Source organism: Zingiber officinale, chromosome 10B (assembly GCF_018446385.1).
Source record: "Zingiber officinale cultivar Zhangliang chromosome 10B, Zo_v1.1, whole genome shotgun sequence".
NCBI lineage: Eukaryota > Viridiplantae > Streptophyta > Magnoliopsida > Zingiberales > Zingiberaceae > Zingiber > Zingiber officinale.
The window spans coordinates 16,349,446-16,363,981 of NC_056005.1; positions in this window are offsets into that span (position 1 = coordinate 16,349,446).

A 14,536-nucleotide genomic window follows, 5' to 3' on the forward strand; every position below is an offset into this window, starting at 1 on the left:
TGGGTTCGCATGTCTTTTGGTATTCTTCGCCGGAGCAATTTGCTATTTGAGGTACTTGATTGCCAGGGGATTGTGCTGTGCATGATTTATGCCGTGTTGCTTAACTGTGAATGATTTGAGCATCGATTTATTTTTCAGGTTGTTGACATTGTGAGCTTCTTGTAGGGTAGGTGTTTGATTAAATGCCAGATTGGGATGTCAATTGTGGAATGATTGGGTTTCTTTCCGGTTTTCGTGGTGCTTTGGATTTGGAATCGTTTCTTCCTGAGGTGGACAGATTTATATCTCGGTGATGATTTGGTCTTGAGATTTTTGAACGCGAATTTTGACAGTGAGAGTTGTAGGGTTTTTTCCGTGTTCATCATGTGTGAATTGGTGGAATTCCTAGTTGCTTCTTACTGACCTTGGCAGTTGAATGTGTGTATCCGGGAGAGTGGAAGTTGGATTGTTTTGGTTTGATAGATTCTTGAAGATTTTGATCCTTACATCGTTGCTAGAAATGTTCTACTCACCTCTGTTAGGAATCTGCCCATAGTGGATTTGGAGTTTGGTAGATTATGGAGAGTAAGCTTTGATTTGGGAAGTTATTTAAATACAGTTGGGAGAGAAAAATCTCTTGTGTTGAACACAGTTTGGTATTTTGAGTTATAACATGAAATTAATAAATTCTGTTTGCGTGTTTTGAGGGAAATTGTGTTGGTTTCTTTTGGATTTGATAACTGCCATATGCACTAGTTTCTTTCCATTATGCATTTGAACGGTATTGCAAGCCTCAGTTGGTAAATATTCTATTATATGTGCTGATTTCCTCATAGATATTTTTATATTACAAGTTTCATTTGTTAAGTAATGCTATGTTGTTGCATATGAATTTTCGCGCCTTATAAATACTGCTTAAGGTTGAAATCACATGTTTACTGGATGTTATGAAATGAGAGGAAGATAAGGTTATGTTATTGGTAGTTTAGGTCTTATATAGCTGGTTGGTTGAATATGAAAATATGGGGTAGCAGTACGGGGTGGGTGACCCGGGATGAGCTCCGGGGAGGGCCCATCCAAACTTGACTGATATGGTTAGCTTCGGCTATATGACTGGATGCATGTTCTCTACGAGGTACCTCTAGGTTCATGGGACTGTTGACTGGCTCTAATTGTGGTTACCGGATATGTGACATATTCATCTTATTTAGCTATGTAGGAACTTTATTTACCACATTTTCCTTCACTGACATGCAATATTTTAGGTATGTTTCTATTGTTTAGCCTCCTATCTCTACTACATTATGGATGTCATGCTTTATCACATGAGATATTACTTGCTGGGTTGTAGACTCATGATGCCTACATTTCAGGTGAGGATGTGTCTCCGGGCACAATGGAGGGTCTACAGACGGAGTAGGCGAGAAGGCGAGATGGACGCATGACATTGTCTGGATATTAGGAGTGTTGAGCTTATGTTCTCCACGGGAAGGGTTTTGCCTTGGTGATGTCAAGAGTGTTGAGTCTCTTTGCTAAACTTTGTGAGAAATGATGACTTTTACATTTGATGAAATAATATTCTTTTGGGATTGGTATCACGTTATAAATGTATGCTAGATTGCGTTTCGTGAATGGTGTAAAAAAAAAAAAAAAATTGGGTACAGGATGTTTCAAATGATGTGTTGATAGATACCGCTCATTACTTATGCTCCTAAATGGGTTTAGGGCCATTGCCAACGTTACAAGAACCTATAGGGGCACACACTAAGGATAATTAGATGGAGATTAGGTTCATATGATGAACGAAGAGGATTAGATTCATTTGATGAATCAAATTGGATTAAGAGTAATCCTAATTGGGCTAACTTGAGTTGGACTCAAGTTGATTCATGTATTCAATGAGTCTAATTTAGATTATTACTCATTAGATCAACTTAATTTAATGAATTAGATTCATTATATTAAGTTGGCTTGAATCAAATGGTTAGATTAGATCAACTATGGAAGAGATTTGGTCAAGTTTGACTTGACTTGAGAGGAAGATAAAAGTTAAGTTTGACTTGACTTTATGCCACCTCATTGGTATGTTGGCATTGATGTGGACTAATGATGTTACTCCACATCATCATGGGGTGCCACCTCATGGAAGTTACAAAGTCATTCTCTTTAATGGCTTCACATTAATTGCACTTAATGCAAAATTTGGGGTTACACTTGGGAAGTGGCCGGCCACTTTTGAATGGGAAGAGAATTCATTTTTCTCATTCAAGTGCATTCACATCTTCTTCCTCTTGGAGCTCTTTCTTCTCCCTCTCCTCCTCTCTTGGCTGAACAAGACAAGGTGCTAGCACACCTTTGTTTGGTCTTCTCCATCAAGGATTGTTCGTGTGGATACTTCTAGAGGGTCGTACGCTTGACGGTCTAGAGATCTGGCACCTTGGACGAGCGGGATTCGCAAAGGGCGCGCTTCAAAGGTATAACCTTTTTCTTCATGTAGATTTAGAAGTAGATCTAAGTAGAAACTCGTACATGTAAATTTTTGAAATCTATCCTTCGCACGAGATACAGTGGCATGGGTGATTCGGGGTTTTCACGGCCCGAAAAACCCAATACTCGGAGGGGGTCCGGGCACCCGGAGGTGGATAAACTTGACGGATGAAGTTTCGACAAGAGATCGCCACATTAGTAGCAGTCCAGGTGCCTGGAGGGGTTTTAGGCGCTCGAAATGGGCCTATATAAAGGCCTTTAACTAGCATCTTCAGAACAACAACTGCTATAACTTTCTTTCCTTATGTGCTACTCCAAAAAAGCTCCTACAATGCTATAACGCTCCACCGATAATAGGACATCAAGCTTTATTTAATTTTCTTTGTTTTCGGTAACCTTTCATTATAATTCTTGTACTTCATTATTGTAACTTTTTAAACTATTAGTGATTGCCCAACCAAAGCACTCGACGAGTGCGGGCCTTGGAGTAGAAATCGCCGAACGCTTCGAACCAAGTAAAAAATCACTTGTGTTAGCGTGTGTTTTTGTTTTCTTTATTTCACTACGTAACTTATTTTAAATCACTATTTTTGATGAACGTTATTCACCCCCCCCCCCACCCCCTCTAGCATCTTAACAATCCAACACTAACCACATCACTTTCTTTAAAGATCAATTAGCAGCCGGTCTATGTTTTCCTGTCCCTCCATTCTTGTTAGAGGTAAATCAGTATTTCAATATCCCTTTACAACAGTTTACCCAGAACACAATCCATGCTATGTGCGGCATGTTCATGTTGTATCACCTATATGGTATTCCCTTGACTCCTTACCATCTTTATCTATTTCTTACCATAAAAAATTAGAGCCAGGGGTCTTCCTTTTTCAATCTCATCTGAAGGCGATTTTCTTCGAGGGCATGCCATCCTCGAACAAGGGTTGGAAGTCTCACTTTTTATTTATTGAGATGTCTGAGCTTGCCACTTGGTTGATTGAATGGCAATCTTCCTTTACCCCTCTTCTTGGACTTGGAAATTTGAAATGTGACCCGGTCTTTATTTGCTACTCCACTAAGTTGAGCGGCCAATGCTTTAAAATCCACAAGTGGCTGCACGAAGGCCTACTCTACTTGTTTGGCCTGAGCCCTATCTAGAAGAAATTTTCTGACTCTTTTGGAAAGTCTTGATAACTAGGCCATTGTGTTATCACTAACTAAGGTATCTTTTATTTCAAGTAGTGGACGCCATTTTTGAATCATTGGTCACTTACAAGATTAACCTAAAAGAAGAGGAGCTCTTTGCTTAGGTGCAGGCACTGTTAGTTGAACGAGCTGCCCAACCAACCGACCCTTCTAGTGGAGCTTCCAGTAGCTGGACAACCGAATCCAGCACAACCGTACCATTGCTTCTAGGGAGTTATACCCAGATCCTCTCATAGTATCTAAGGATTCTCCTACAGAAACAAAGGTTACCCCAAAAAAAGAGACACTAAAGGTGTAAGCTCGTCCGCACCCAAGTCCCTGAATGACGAGCGCCCTTCGTCGAAGCGCCCCAATTCATATTCTCCTGCCCAGGAAGAGGCCGTCCAGGAAGAGGTGCAAACACCATCCTCCGAGCAGACTTTGTCCACCCTTCCTCCTGTCAGTCCAACTTCGAGCGGACTTTGTCTGCCCTTCCTCCTGTCAATCTAACTCTAGAAATTACTCAAGTACAGGCGGTCACTTCCCCACCGGGCAGCTCTCTGACTCCTATTCGTGTGAGAACTCTCTTGATCTCCACTTCTATCGCACTCAGGAGGCCATATCAATTCTCGACCACTCTTGATCTACCATCCGCCCAGGCCATAACTTTTTTATCGACTGCTCTCCCAATTACTAGTCAAATACTTCTGAGGGCTCACCTAACAGAGGCTTGGGAGGTAGCGAGCAACCAGATGAGCGAGCATATTCCCCTAGTGCTAACTGATGAGTACTCCTATGAATTGACCAAGGTAATTTAATTTTCTTTTATCTTTCCATGTCGAGTATTTCTAACAATGTTTATCTTCTAGCGATGGGTGATCGAGATGGGCCTAGCACAAAGATTGGCAACTCTTGCCCAGGAAAATGAATCCTTAAAGTAGCAAATTTTTTAGGGTACTCCCATACCCTCCTCTTATTGACTGAGCGAGCTAGAGACTCAGATTCAAGAAGCTCAAAAGTTGGCAAAATTCGAGCTTAAGAATGCAGCCAAATTAAAGACCGCCCTGGAGAATTCTAAAGCCCAACTCTGATCGGACACAACTCTCCGGGCGAACATGAAGGTGTGGACAAGAAAATGATAGAGATTAAACACCTTTTCGCTCAGTTAAAGGAGTTATAATTTACATATGACATCAAGCTAGCCACCAAAGAGTCTGAGTTGGTGGCTCAAAATACTAAGCAGGATTCCCTGTGCTTGGACCCATCAAAGAATCAGAGCTGGCGGGTCTCTAACTAAATTAACAACCACTCAGGCAGAGTTGGCAGCCTACCAAGCAGGGGAGGACGAGAGATTTGAAACAAAGAAAAAGCTCTCCTCTAATCGCGTGACTTTAACTCATTGATCACCAGCTCTATCAATAAAACACTTCTTCTCGGAGTTGATGGTGCAGTGGAGCAACTAAAGGAGGATGACTATCTAGCTTCTGATCCCCCTGCTCGCTTCCTTGACCGCAAAACACTACTCCACAATAGTCCGCTTGGTTTATTACCTAATTTACTATAATTTTCCTTGTCTCTATTTTTCTTGTTGGATAACAAAGAAAAACATGGTACTCATACCTATTGTATATATAGCTAAATTTTTGTTAAATGTGTTGCATGTTTTCAATCGAATGTTTGATTGTCTAATAGCTATTATTTTTCCTGAGTATATATAATATATTAAGGACGGCATAAATCCATCTGGACCAAAGTTTGAATGAGCTATATTTAGGTGAGGATAACTAAGGGTAGGGTAGCAATTTTTACAAATTGTTCGGCGTTAAACCCGTCTGAGATTAACTCCGCTTGGAGTTAAAACTAGTCTAAAATGAATCCAGCCGGATGTTTGATTATTTTCCCTTTGGACAAGCCAAAAAAACTCAATCGAGTTTAGGAGCGATAAGGCTTCCCTAAGGGCCTGTGTAAAAATCAAAGTCCACCTCGATAAATCTGTCTGTTGGAACCCCAAGGCTGTTTTGGTGTGAACAACAAGTTAAGTTAGATCCTGTGTGTTTTTAACCTGGTGTCTAAGTGTGCAGGAGCTTAGGAGCACAGGTAGTCGAGTCGAAGACGCAACTAGCGAGAAGGACGGCACGCGATGCGTCCGAGGGACGAGGAGCTGCGGAAGAGTACACCGGCAGACGAGAAGGAAGCGTGTGGTGGTTCCGAGGGACGAAAGTCGGAGCGGAAGACTGCTCGAGGAGCAAGAGACGCAGCTAGTGAGAAGGATGGCACACGATGCGTCTGAGGGACGAAGACTGCGGATGAGTATGCCGGTGAACGAGAAGGAAACACGCTGTGATTCCGAGGGATGAGAAGCCGAAGGGAAGCCCGCTCGAGAAGACAGGAAGTTGGGTTCGGGTGAGCCATTTTTCGGATGGCAGAGATCACCCAAGCAAGCGGAACTAGAGTTGAAAGACTCAGACCGAGGCGAAAAAAGTCAACCGGAGTTTACTTAGGGTCCGGGGCGCCCAAAACTGTCCGGGGTGTCGGGACCAACCCGGAGAAGTCCGGGGCACTCGGACCAGACCGGGGTGCCCGGAACCCTTCCAGGCGCCCGGAGATTGAATTTTGACCAGATCGAGTCAAATCTCGATCTGAACGTTGGGGGATAAAATTTATCCCTCCCAGGGCACCCAGAACCCTTCCAGGCGCCCCGACCAAGGCTATAAATATAGCCTTGGTCCAAAAACTTTTCAATCAATTCAGAAATTGTAAACAACACTTGTGCACTTCCACTGTTTAGATAAGCTTCTATCTTTCTATGCATACACTGCTATAAAAGAGACTTCTCCACCTTAAGGAGATAATAGTGCGATCATCATCCTTGGATTAACAACCTCCCCAGTTGTAACCAAGTCAAATCCGGTGCCTCGTCTTTTGTTATTTTCTGTTTATTTTATTATTTTGCAAGCATTAGTTTAAAGTTCGAGGAGGGTGTTTTTGCTTTTATTTTTTTTAGGGCTATTCAACCTCCCCCCTTCTACCCGGCCTCAACGATCCTATAAATGGTATCAAAGCCAAGGCGCTTCAGGAGGACTAACCGTCAAACGAAGCAACGAGATGGCCGGACCAAGTATCCACCCGCCGAAATACGAAGGGGACTTCGCTACCTGGAAGAATCTGATGCAGGTATTTTTTACAGCAGACTTTGAATTAACTTTAACAATGGAATCTGGCTTTGTAGCACCAGAAGGTAAGAAAAAATGTCAATGGACAAAAAAGGAGCAGGCTGAATTCGTGGCGAACGGCAAAGCAGAATACCATCTTCTAAGCGTTCTTCCACCTCAAGAAGTCAACAGGATCGGGCACTATGACTCGGCAAAGGAACTTTGGGAGAAGTTCCTCGAGCTGCATGAAGGGACGTCCGAAGCCAAGCTCGCCAAAAGAGATCTGCTTCGCAATCAGTTCACCAGCCTACGACTTGGGGAAGACGAGTCAGTCGCGCATCTACACTCGAGAATAAAAGAAATTTTTACCGAACTTTCGAATCTCATAGAAAAGGTAAGTAACCGAGATTCGCTCAGGTACGCACTGAATTCCTTTCCTAGAAACACCAAATGGGCATCATTAGTAGATGCCTTTTACATTTCTAAAGATTTAGAAAAAATTTCGTTAGAAGAATTCTTTTCAACATTTGAAGTGCATGAGTCAAGATGTGCAGGAATGAAGGAGCCCAAGAACAACATCGCCCTCAAAGCTTTGAGAGATGAACCTGAGTCAAAATCTTCTCTCGACGACGAGGAAATGGTAATGATGGTAAGAAGATTCAAGAAACTTTGTAAATCTACATCTACTAACCATCCGCAGGGGAAGAAGAAAAGGATGATCCACTGCTACCACTGCGACAAAGAAGGGCACGTCAAGGACAATTGCCCCAAGATGAAGAACAAGGAGAAGGGTAAGAAGCCTATCCAAAAGCGAAAGGCCCTAAAGGTGACGTGGGACGATACGTCGTCCGAATCGGAAGTCGAAGCATTCTCCGGACTCGCACTAATGGCGAGTCATCAAGACGACGACTGTGATTCAAGCTCTTCCGAGATGAGCATCGAGAGCATCGATGAAGGGGGAGCTTCGTCAGAAGAAAGCAACAGTTCAGGGGGAGACACGGACAATGAACTCGCAAGGTAAGTCAGGTAGGTTCTCTTCCTCCCGACAAACTTTTTAAGTTTGTTAAGTGTTTAACTAAAGACTGCTGTAAATTAGAAAAAGAAATAAAAAATTTAAAAATAATTTTAGCTAAATCTTGCCCGTTAGAAGAATTAGATAAATCAAAATTGGAGAATGAAAAACTGAAATTAGAAAATAAAGATTTGAAAATTCAAATAGACAACTTGAAAAACTATGCATGCTCATCTAATTTTAGAAGATTTAAAAATTAGAATTGATATTATAGATATCACCAGGGACAAATTAGGAATATCTCTAGAAAATATGTCCCTAAGAAATTTTTAATCAATCTAGTAGGCTGAAACTTTTATTGGGTTCCTAAATCTTGCTTAGTCTAAGTTTTAAAATTAAAATTAGCACTTTTCAGTGAGAAAATTAAACAATGAATTTCTCTATGAGGCTTTGTCTAAGGAAGTGGTTGTTGCTCCAATAACCAAGAAGGCCTCGTGCCTCGCCATGACCAGGAAGCCAAAATATTAAAATAAATGTTTAATTAACTTTTTGTAAAAGAATTAAAATTAGAATTAATTAATGCTTTCAAAGTTTTTCAAACATTTTTTCAAAATATTTTTTTAGAAAAATACTTTTACATGAAATTGACTTAGAAATTTAAGTACTTAGAAAAATTCTCAGAAGATATGTTTTAAGTTAAAGGTTATTATGAAATTGAAAAATTTCTACTTAAAGTTTTTTTTGTAAAACTGTCTAAGTTAGAATTTTTTTCTTATAATTTCACTTAAAATTTTTTTAACTCTTATTTAAAATGTTTTTAAGAGACTGCTTATTATTACAAATTTTTTAAAGAAACTCAAAATTTCTAAGTTTTTACCCTTAGATTTTTTCTTGAACCCCATTTTTTTATGTGATCAAAGGGGGAGAAGGAAAAGTATAAGTGTAGGGGGAGGTAGACCAAAATTTAACTTATTTTTTTTCACTTAATTGCAAATTTAGTTAAATTTATTTTATGTCTATTCTTACCCTAGCTTAACTTGGGTTGCTCACACCAAAAAGGGGGAGATTGTTGGAACCCCAAGGTTGTTTTGGTGTGAACAACAATTTAAGTTAGATCCTGTGTGTTTTTAACCTGGTGTCTAAGTGTGCAGGAGCTTAGGAGCACAGGTAGTCGAGTGGAAGATGCAGCTAGCGAGAAGGACGGCACGCGGTGCGTCGGAGGGACGAGGAGCTGCGAAAGAGTACACCGGCGGACGAGAAGAAAGCGTGTGGTGGTTCCGAGGGACGAAAGCCGGAGCGGAAGACTGCTCGAGGAGCAAGAGACGCAGCTAGCGAGAAGGACGTCACACGGTGCGTCCGAGGGATGAAGACTGCTGATGAGTATGCCGGTGAATGAGAAGGAAACACGCAGTGATTCCGAGGGACGAGAAGCCGGAGGGAAGCCCACTCGAGAAGACCAGAAGTTGGGTTCGGGTGAGCCCTTTTCCGGATGGCAGAGATCACCCAAGCGAGCGGAACTGGAGTTGAAAGACCCGGACCGAGGTGAAAAAAGTCAATCAGAGTTGACTTAGGGTCCGGGCGCCAGGAACTATCCGGGGCGCCCGGACCAGCCCGGGGCGCCCGGACCAGCCCGGGGCGCCCAGAGCATTCCGGGCCGCCCGTACCAGCCCGGGGCGCCCGGAACCCTTCCGGGCGCCCAGAGATTGAATTTTGACCAGATCGAGTCAAATCTCAATCTAACGTTGAGGGATAAAATTTATGCCCCCCCCCAGGGTGCCCGGAACCCTTCCAGGCGCCCCGACCAAGGGTATAAATATAGCCTTGGTCCAGAAACTTTTCGATCAATTTAGAAATTGTAAACAACACTTGTGCGCTTCCACTGTTTAGATAAGCTTCTATCTTTCTATGCCTACACTGCTGTAAAAGAGTCTTCTCCGCCTTAAGGAGATAATAGTGCGATCATCATCCTTGGATTAACAACCTTCCCGGTTGTAACCAAGTCAAATCCGGTGCCTCGTCTTTTGTTATTTTCTGTTTATTTTATTATTCTGCAAGTGTTAGTTTAAAGTTCGAGGAGGGTGTTTTTGCTTTTATTTTTTTTAGGCTATTCAACCCCCCCTTCTAGCCGGCCGCAACAGTCCTACACTGTCGACACTTTGGGCTAAGTATCTGTCACATCAGTTACAAACGTGCGCTTCATATTGGTAACACGTCTGCACTCACATTATGATTGGTGTACACCTTTCCATATACCCATCGTTTTATCTTACCATCCTATGGTCTAAAGTCTAGCCTGTCTTTTTATATCTGACAATTCTACTCAAAAAGGTTCAAAAAGTGACTTTTAAGGGATTTTATATAAAATTCTCAAGAACCTTAACTCCGTCACTTCTTTTCCTTCTTCGTTTGTTCCACACTCTTCGTCCTCTTCGTCTTCATTCTCTTTGTCTTCTTTTTCTTCATTTTCTTCACTTTCCTTCTTGAAATGGTTGATGATAATGAGTGGTATGCACTGTGTTTTTTAAATCTTCATGCTATGGATGTTGACAACCTCCATTTTAACTATAGGATTCCCACCTATGTAGTCATATCTCATGCCCAAGATCATCCCCACCATCCTCCCAAAGAAAGTATTGTTGTTTTTAAGGAGCAGGTAACGGTACTTTGCTTCCCTGTTCACTCTTTCTTTGCCGCTGTTAGCCAATACTTCTGTATTCCACTTCATCAACTCATCCCGAATTCCATTCGTATCCTAAGTGGGGTCACCATTGTTTTCCATCTATTTGGCCTCCTGTTATGTCCTCGCTTGTTTCATCATTACTTCTACCCTCAACAAGTGATAGATGACTTATTTCACTTTTGTGCTCGTCCTAAGGTGACTTTATTTGATAGAATCTCACCTCAGGGCGAGTGGAGAAACAAATACTTCTTCATTTGAGATCCAACTTCTTCATTTTGGCCAACTGTATGGCAACAACACCTTCCCCTTATCTTGGATTTGGGCAATATTCACACGGACCTGGCCTTATGCATGACCTTAGTGAAGCTGAGAAGTCTAAATTTTAGTCTGTCTGAGCTGACTATAGAAGGCTTGTTATACATTTTTGGATTTGGTCTGGTTGATCTTGGGCTAAGCGTCGCTTTTGGTAAGGAATTTTTATCACCCCTTCCCAATTATTTATGAAGATCTTTCTCATAGTATTTACTTATTTTTGTAGCGAAGGCTATTATTCCAGTATTTCTCTTTAAAAATAATCGGATAAAGGAGGGTGTTCTGAACCAATTGGGTGAGACCCTGTTAAAGGAGCACAAAACCAAGCAAGCCTCATCCTCTATTGGCTGCTTTCCTCCACCAAAACCTTCCTCTGATTCCTTTGCTGATTCCTTTGACTCGAATTCCCCTCTCATACTCAAGCATAAAAAACCCCGATCGGAAGCTCTGAATTTACCCGAGCAAGCGCTGGATGAGTGACTTTAGTTGATTTGACTGAGGATTTTTTCGCTCACGAAAAAGAGCCCATGCCATCGAAATGTTGCCAATCAAAACTTGTTATAAAGCCAGCTAGCCCTACACTTGTGCCTTCTGAGGTCATATAGCCTTCTGAGCTGGTCGAGACAACACTAGCGCTTTTATCAACTTGTCTAAAATAGATGAAGGTTTTAGGCACTCCTTCTACCATATTGGGGAGTTCGATACCAAGGTCCGTTATGAGGTCAGCCAGCCCTATACCCATGCCTTCAAGAGTTGCAAAATCCCTTGAGCTGATTAAGATGACATCGGTGCCCTTCCCAGTTGTTCGCTCAGAGTCACCAAGGGTTTTGGGCGCTCTTCCTTCAAGGCACAGTCCTTCATCCTACCCTCAACATCATTTTAAACAAATTTGCATACTACCCTCTCAACAAGGGTTGGGGACCACTTCCTCATCTTCTTACGGGGTATTAAAGCTAGGTGGCCCCTTATTAAAATCTTGGGTAAAAGCACGGAGCTAGTTAAAAGAGTCCACGGCGTTGGCACGCGCAGATGAGCATGCTCAGAAAGCTACTATGGTAAGCTCTTAACTTAGCCTCCCTTATGAGTTAAAACCTCATTTTTTATTCCTTTCAATTTTACACTTCTGGGTTGAACCTAAGTCAATTGGTCATAGACCAAAGCGGGATAATAAAATCCTAAGAGAATAGGTGAAGGATTTAGAAGCTACCGCATCTACTCCAAACACTGAGACAACTAACTTGCTAGAAGAGGTGAAAGCTCAGATCGTGCTTCTCTTAAGTATGGGGTAAACTCTGAAGGAATCTTAACTATTGGTGGATTCTCAATAAGTGGACAAGAAAAGACTAAAAGTCTTGTTATAGACTAGTGAATCTAAGCTCCGAGCAGAAAGGGTTATGAGGTCTAAGGTCATTTCCGACCTTGCATAAAAAATTACTCTACTAGATGAAATAAGATTTTCTTAGGTTTCTGGATCTTCTGAACAAGCCAAGGAGTTATCCTCCAAGGATCTTTTGATATTAGAGAAACAGAGAGAATTGGATGCATGAGAAGCCCAGTTGGAATTGCTATAAGCTGAGTTAGACTCTGCAAAGGCTAAGCTAGAAATATACAAAGCCGAGGAGGACGAGCACTTTGAGATCAGATGGAGGGCTCATCTCAACTCCAATGAATTTGATAAAAAAATTCGCCAAGAGCATTTCGAGAATGCTCTCCATGCAGCTAAAGGAATTGTCCAACAATTATAGGAGGGCGGATATCTATCAGCAGAACCTCCTTGATGATTCATAGACCACCAACAACTTCTCAAAGAGCTTCCGAAGGACCTTTTGAGCAAATTTGACTAAGTGTATGATAGTATTTTTCCTATTATATAATCATTGAAGGGAGTAAACTTTAAATGCCAAAATATGTATAGAACATCATTAAATTACACCTATTTTCTCATGTATCTTCAGAACCACCAGTATCTCTTATAAAATGGATTTCATACTCATTTTTCCTAAAATATTTATTAATTTGCTTGATAAACTGGGTGAGATAATAACATTGAGTAGAATAATTAGAGTGAGCAAATGAATTATCTTATAAGGGATCTCTAGGTGGCATAATATGCTAAATGAAATGTTGACACTGAGCGTAATGGCCAGGTTGGACAATTATAACCCCTTAATATATTTATGATATAGCCTCCAGGGTAATTCTAATTGATCACCGGATTAGATAATGATGCCAAGCGGCATAATCAGGCCGGTTGATACAACAAACCCCTTATAATTAGAACCTGTATAGGAATTTGGGAGCCCGAAATTTAAAGGCGCAAGAGCATGCTCACTTAGAATCCAGACTAAGGCTCGGGAGTCTGGATTATAAAGCCACGAGAGCATGATCTCTTATAACCCTACCGAAGACTCGGGAGTTTGGAATATAAAGACGCGAGAGCATGCTAGCTTATAACCTTGCCAGAGGCTCAAGAGTATGGATTATAAAGGCATGAGAGAATGCTCACTTATAACCTAGCCGACAGCTCAGGAGTCTGGAATATAAAGGTACGAGAGCATGCTTGCTTATAACCCACCTGGAAGCTCAAGAGTCTGGAATATGAAGGCGCGAGAGCATGCTCGCTTATAACTCAGCCAGAGGCTCGAGAGCTTGGAATTTGAAGGCGTGAGAGCATGCTCACTTATAATCTGGCCGAAGGCTCAGGAGTCTAGAATATGAAGATGCGAGAGCATGCTCACTTATAATCCAATCGGAGGCTCGGGAGTCTAGAATTTGAAGGTGCGAGAACATGTTCGCTTATAGCTCGATCGGAGGCTTGGAGTTTGGATTATAAAGGCGTGAGAGCATACTCACTTATAACCCGGCCGGAGGCTCGAGAGTCTAGATATTATAAAGGCACAAGATCATGCTTGCTTATAACCTGGCTGGAGGCTCGAAAGTATAGATTATAAAGGTGCTAGTGCATGCTCACTTATAACTCAGTTGGAAGCTCGGGAGTAGAATCACTTGCATTTTCATTGAGTAAAAAATATTTAGAGTACTACATCAATGTGTTACAACCCTACTCTTAAGTCTCATAAGGTTGTAGATGGTTAGTACTCTAGGATCACTCTAAATTTTTTCCATCTGTGCCCTAGAGATTATAGGAGCCTGAGGTGAGCTTTTGCACCACATTATATGGTCCTTCCCACTGTGGATCTAGCTTGTTAACATCCCTGACCAACTTGATCCGCTTCCAGACCAAATCGCCAACCTGAAAAAATCAGGGGATAACCCTTTTGTTATAATTTTGCCTTATCCTTTGGCAGTATGCCATTAGTCGAGCTGTTGTCTTGTCTCTAATTTCTTCTATCAGATCAATCTCCATAAGGCACCAACCAGAATTATCCTCATCATACATTTGCCTTCGATCAAATTCCAAGACAATATCTACCGGGACTACTGCTTCACCACCATAAACCATATGAAAAGGAGTTATACCTGTTACTTCTCAAGGGGTTGTACGATATGCCCATAGTATGTTGGGTAATTGACTGACCCAGCTTCCTCCAACATGGTCTAATTTGATTTTGAGCTCTCTGATGATTTCTCTATTTATCACTTCTACCTGGCCATTACTCTGGGCTAAGCCATAGATGTGAAGGCTTGTATGATATCATAGGTTGAACACCACTTTTGGATTTTTCTATTCTGGAATTGTCTTCCATTATCTGAAACTAATTTGTGTGGAATTCC